The sequence below is a fragment of the Ceratotherium simum genome, chromosome 14, assembly GCF_057802395.1.
Source record: "Ceratotherium simum simum isolate JZ-2026a chromosome 14, ASM5780239v1, whole genome shotgun sequence".
In the NCBI taxonomy this organism is placed as follows: Eukaryota; Metazoa; Chordata; class Mammalia; order Perissodactyla; family Rhinocerotidae; genus Ceratotherium; species Ceratotherium simum.
Window position 1 is genome coordinate 3,461,459 of NC_141913.1, and position 6,480 is coordinate 3,467,938.

At 42.0% G+C, this 6,480-nt stretch overlaps 1 pseudogene; it reads left to right on the forward strand.

The window, feature by feature from the left end:
- Positions 1-1,195: 1,195 nt before the first annotated feature.
- On the forward strand, positions 1,196-2,152 carry LOC147915245 (BCL2/adenovirus E1B 19 kDa protein-interacting protein 3 pseudogene; annotated as a pseudogene).
- Positions 2,153-6,480: the final 4,328 nt, after the last annotated feature.

Sequence of the window (6,480 nt, forward strand, 5' to 3'; positions counted from 1 at the left end):
ATAAAGGAAAAGATTTACAAATTTGCTTGTAATTTTTAAATGACGTGAAAAATTAAAGCTTAACTTAAAAATTTAGTTAAAAAACAAGCCACAGCATAGGAGAAGATATTTGTAACATGTATTATAAAATATCTGAGATACACAAGGAATTAAAATTAATAAGCAACAGAACAAAACACCCAATTTAAAAAAAATAGGCAAAAAAATATGAACAGGAAACAGAAAAGGAAAACAAAATCAACAAAATTCACAAAAATGTGCTCCTCCTTGCTATATTTAGAGAAATACAAATTAAATTAGATACCACTCTATATCCCTCTGAATATCTACAAAATGTTTAACCTGACAATATGAGATGTTGGAAAGGATGTAGACAATAGGAACTCGCATATATTCTACTAGTGGCAGCAAAAATGAATACAACTGATATCAAATTAACAATGTCCAGTAAAGCTAAAAATCCATGTTCCTTGTAACCTAGAAAGTCCTCCTCTACAGAAACTTGCAAATTCGTGCACAGGAGACAGCTGCAAAAAGCTGGGAACAATCTAAAATCCATCAGAGGGGAAATGAAAAATTAAGTTTATATTCCCAAGTACATTAAAATAGCAGTTTAAAAAATGAACTAGATCTCTGTGTATTAATGTCATTAACATAGATCCCAAAAACATACCACTGAGAGAAAAACAAAAAGCAGGTTAGGGAAATATTTACACAATATGATACAAAGTATTTTAAATTTAAAAGACACTGTATATAGTGATGATGGATACATAGATTCATAATCAATAGAATCATGTACTAGAGGATACTACCAGGGGTTGTCTCTGGGGAGAAAAGTAGAGGAAGGCAGTTGAGGAGGGGAGCAAAGTGGCCCTGAATTTTATCTGAATATTATACTACTTTTATTAAAAATACTTATAAGGGGCTGGCCCCATGGCCTGGTGGTTGGGTTCAGCGTGCTCCACTTCGGTGGCCTGGGTTCGGTCCCCCGGCAGGGACCTACACCACTTGTCAGCAACCATGCTATGGCGGCAACCCACACACAAAATAGAGGAAGATTGGCACAGATGTTAGCTCAGGGTGAATCTTCCTCAGGAAAAAAAAAAAAACATAAAGCATATTGCAAAAAAAAAAAGTAATGAACTTAGACTCTCGTTTCTGCTTGTCACAGTCCCTGACCATTGGACCAGAGTGCTGGGGCTGCAGGAAGAGCATCTGCAGGGCCCTTGGGTGGGATTGCACTCCAGTAGGAATGGGAATGCAGCAGTGCTCCAGCCTCAATTTCTGTCTACAGTCATGACCGTGGAGAAAACACTAGTGGATGCCCAGCATGAATCCAGATGATGTCTCTCAAAGAGTGCCCACTGTGACAACCCACCTCCTTTACAGACACCACCAGATACTGATAGAGTTTCTGAGATAGACAGCCATAGCACTGGAGGAGGAAACAGCTCTCAGCCTGAAGAAGATTATGTTGAGAGAAGAAACTGAAAGCATTTTGAAGAAAAACTCAGATTGGGTATGGGATTGGTGAAGTCAGTCTGAAAAGATCCCTCCTCCTCTCCAAAAGACTGACTTGAAACATCTTTAAACACCCGAAGCACACAGCCTCTCTCAGCATGAGGAACACACGTGTTATGAAGAAAGGGGGTGTTTTCTCAGCAAAATTTCTAAAGGTTTTTCTTCTGTCTCTGCCGCTCTCTCACATCTGCTGGTCATTGGACTGTGGATCTATGTTGGAAGGCCTCTGACAACCCCTATCAGCATCTTTGATGAAGACTTGGAATCTGACTTTATCCACATAGTGGAAGTTGTCCACTAAAGACTGCACTTAACTGTGTTATATTCATTTTTTGTTAAACAGGAACTAGAAAACCAAGATGCAAATACAAACTCCACAGTAGAGTTTACACACTAAATACGTTTGCTTTTACAGTGTAATGAATTGAACTTCCAACTGATAAGTAAGTTAAGTGTCAGTTTTCTGTCGGAGGCACCTGCTCAGTCTGTTTCAGACTCTTCACCAGTGTAGGTTGCTGTATTTAACCTTATCCCTTGTGCTGAACTTTTGGGGGCTCTTGGAATCAGCATCAGTCTAAGGAAATCTATGTCTACATTAAAAAACTGGAAATAGAAAAAATAAAAAATATTTGCATATAGTTTAAAACCAAACTTTATAAAAGCTTTTTGATTAAACTAGAAAAAAAGTAACTTATTTAAAAATAAACATTTGTACTTCCCCAGTGTTACTGGGGACCTTTCAGGCTTGGTTTGGCTGATTATAGCTGGAGCCAGTTGCAGCAGTGGAAGTGACCCTATTTTTGGCTTTTTTGCCATTCAAGAGCTGGGAGGGCTTAGGAGGTCAAGAGCCCAAAGCAGGAGCATAACCACCCCTCCGGGACCTCATGGACCTTGCTTGGGGCAAAGGTGGGGCTTGATGGGGTGACTTAAATGTTCTCCCAGCTTTGCTGAAGAAAACCAAGCTCTGTGTTGATTTATAGCTGTTAGCAACTATTTTATTTGTCAACATTCTAAAAATTATTGGCAAGTCTGTGTCATTAAAAAAAAAAAATCATCTCTCAATCCAAAGATAAGGCAAGTAGTTTTTTCTTAAGAAAAGTACAGCTTGATATTTTTCCCCTCTAGATTCCTAGGTCAGTTTAAGGATATTTGATACAAGCATCATAAGTGTTATGATTAAATAGCTACATTTCTCAGAAGTCTCCTCTGTTTTTTGTAACCTCCCCTTCTTTCTAACAGGCCTAATACAAATTTTGCTTGATAAGTGTGTCTTGGAAATAGAACATTCGAAATGTTCTATAAATTAATTACTACTTGGGGCATTTGACAGATCCCTGGAGACAGGGCTGATAATCAGCAGGCACTGACATCCATCCAGCATATGGCCACCATCTACCTGCTTAGTTGGTTAGTATCTGAGCCTTACTAGGAGTTCAACACTGTGCCTATCACCCTGTCGTGGAGGATCATTATGGCCCCAGATGCCTGGGTCTTGGCAGATTTAGTGTCTCAGTACTGAAATCTGGTCTGAGTCCTTCCTAGTCCACGGCTTCTCCAGCCTTCCTCTCTCCATTGCTGGAGCAATCTGGTCCCTGTCGCCACCCTTAACCTCAGCCAGTCTCTAGGACCAATCAGACCTTAGGCAGGAAGCATCTGAACCTCCCTACTCATCACCCTGGATTTAACGCTGAGTCTCTAGGAGGGAATACATGAGCTGACCCCTGAAGATCTCTCCAGCCTTACTTCTCCACTCCCTCACTCCCTTGGCCCCCACCTCTCTGGTACAGGTGCACACACACGCATGCTATTGTTCTCAGGATGTGCCAGCCTATTTAACATCCCCAGTCATGACTTCAGTCATGCTGCTTTCTCTTTCCTCTGGCTGGAATGCATCATTTTCACCAAATGTGGTTGGCTGGTAAAGGGAAGCACCATGACTAAGAAAGGATATGATAGGGCTCCTTGACCATTCATGCTTCTTAGAACACTACTACCTTCTGTCTATGTTCAAAGCAAGTTCTGGTTCCAGCGGAAAACATGGCCTCTCAGGGCTTCCCCTGCTTACTCAGTTGTAGAAATAGTACCCTCACCTTGTACTCCCACCCTACATTTTATCGTGAACATCCTTCCACAACTTTGTGAGGGAGGAACCATTATCTTCATTCTCTTGATGAGGAAACTGAGCTCAGGAAAGCTAAACACCTTGCCCAAAGTCTCCCTTCTGGAAAGCTAGGAAGCTGGGATTCAAACCAAAGAGTGTCAGATTCCAAAGCCCAGGCTCTTCATCCCTGTCTCCATGGCCTTGGTCTTAGACTCACTTCTTTTTTGTTCCTGTTGCCTGAGTCATGTGTTGTTTCATGGTCAGCACCAAAGTCTCTCTAGGGCTGGGTCCTTTCTTTGTCCCAGCAGCTCATCCTCAGAGAATGGAAGGCTTCCTTGGATCCTGACTGAGTGCCCGAGTCCAACTCCTTGCTGACAACGCTCCCTGTCACCACCTGGCTACCTAGCTATCCAAACACAACCTCAAGTTGCCATCTCTATGCTGTCCTGTCTGGTAGGGTGCTGGACCCCTGCAGGCCAGACCTCTGAAGCTGACTGCTGATATCAACACAACCTCTTGTTGTCACACTCTTGGGCTACTGCCCTGTAGCCTAATTTTCTCTCAGCATCAGCAGCTGGATCTGAGCTCCCAGTGTTCACCCCTCCCCAGTAAGCAAGTCAACTTATAAGAAGTCCTGCTCCTCCCAGCCTTCTCCACTGGATCCCACTTCACCAAGTTATGTCTAGTGCTTTCCTGAGGAGCTTAGGCAAGACAGCTTCAATGGGACTATTAAACAAGACTCTGACTTAAGCCTCCTATCTTTATTTGTTCACTCGGGTATTAAGTGGAGTTTCCCTGGTAGCCAAATTTGAGATGAAGATTTAAGTCCAAGTAGCTTATTTTGAGGGTGACGCAAGGAAGTGCTATTCGGTGGGTTACCCCTGTGAGTTCCTGGATTCAGTGCCACTAGGGCACTATGGATGATGGCATAGAACACATCTCAGAGTCATCCCACCGAAGGAGGGAAAGGAAGTTTGGGGATTTTTCCTCCCAATCACATGGTCATTGGCTGAGCACTACACCTGCACTCCTGGCTGAAGTCCTCAAGTGGAGAGTTGTGGGTGTTTGCACTATGTTGCTCTGGCATATACTGTGATGGTGAGTACCTAGAGGTTATAGGCAGAGCACTGGCAGCATCTGCTCTAGTCAGTAAAAATAACACTCAAAGCTGTTATTTTAGTCATTCTGGAAAGCTTCTGGAGGAAGTATGTGGTGTCACAATGAATATTACCAGTGGAAGTCTTCTAATGTTACTTATGTTTGGCTCATGAACCGTGCATCAGAGCTCTATATAGGACTGCTTTGGCAGCCCCTCACCCCACCCTGTCTCTAGTACACACACCAGAATTCTCAGGCCTTTCAGGAAATTCAGAGGTCTTTCCTGTGTTTTTTGCTCTTTTACTAACTGTGAGAATATAGTTTATCATTCATATTTAATGAGTCCTCCTCTCATATGCAAGGGCATGAACTAGGTGCTATGAAAGAGAAAAGAAAAGAAAATACTCTTCCTACCCTCAAGGCACATGTAGTCTGCTTGGGCAATTACAATATATATCATTATTCTTCTTTTCAGGTGGAATACACGGTAAGAACTAAAGGTATGGAGTTGCTCAAGAGCCTTTCCAGCTGGAAAATCTATAAGAAAAGAAATCAAGTTAGCTTGAGACTAGAATTAAAATGCCAGAATCACAGAATTCAGTCCCCAGCTTAAACCTCTTCCAAGTTACTGAAGATGGCACTTATTTTAACATTGTGCTATAGTGTTCTGTCTGACTCCAGCTATACTGTCAACTCCTTAAGAACAAGGATAATTTATATATTAGTTATCTATTGCTGCATAACAAATCACCCCAAAACTTAACAGCTTAAAACAAGATACGTTTATTATCTCACAGTTTCTGTGAGTCAGAAATCTGGGCACAGCTTACCTGGGTCCTCTTTCTCAGAGTCTTTCACAAGGCTGAAATCAAGATGTCGGCCAAGGCTTGAGTCTCATCTGAAGGCCTGACTGGGGAGGGATCTGCTTCCAGGCTCACATGGTTGTTGGCAGGATAAAGTTCTTCACAGACTGGTAAACTGAGGGCCTCAGTTCCTAGACCGCTGTTGTCTACAGGCCACCCTCAGTTCCTTGACAGTTGGGCATCTTCAATATGGCAGTTTGCTTCACCAAAACATGCAAGCCAAGAAGGCAATAGAGACAGAAGCCATAGTCTTTCCTAACCTAATCATAGAAGTGACATCCCATCACCTTTGCCATATTCTACTGTTAGGAGAAGTCATTAGGTCCAGTCCACACTTAAGAGGAGGAGATTACATAAGGCATGAAAAAATCTGTCCCTCTTAGGATTCCCCCCAACCCCCGTCACATATTTAACATAAAATATTATGCCACTTTAGAAATTAGTCATGGAAAGAGGAAGTTTACTTTGCAGGAATACTAAATATTTGATTAAATGAATGTCAACAAGGCGTTCCTCATGTTGGCTCTGGTATCTTCATTTTTCAATACCTTTCAAAACGCTAACCTGAGAAACGCTATAATGTGGACAAACAGAAACCGTATCTAGTAAAATCTGCAATTGCTATTACAGTCAGATTGAGTCTTTATACTACAGTCATTGGGCAAGTCGAGTTTAGAATCAGGTTTATCTTGAGAGGTTGACTAGCGAGGAGTTAGTGCTGCATATATCTGGGGAGCAGCGTCTCACAGAGACTTCAAGTTGGAGTTCAGTGGAAGAACGAATCCATGTGAAAATGAATGTAAACCCTTATCTATACAAGATCAGCTATACATTGTAAGCCCTTGGAAGTGTAGGATTGCAGTGGGTTTTAATGTGTCACTAATGTGTCATAGT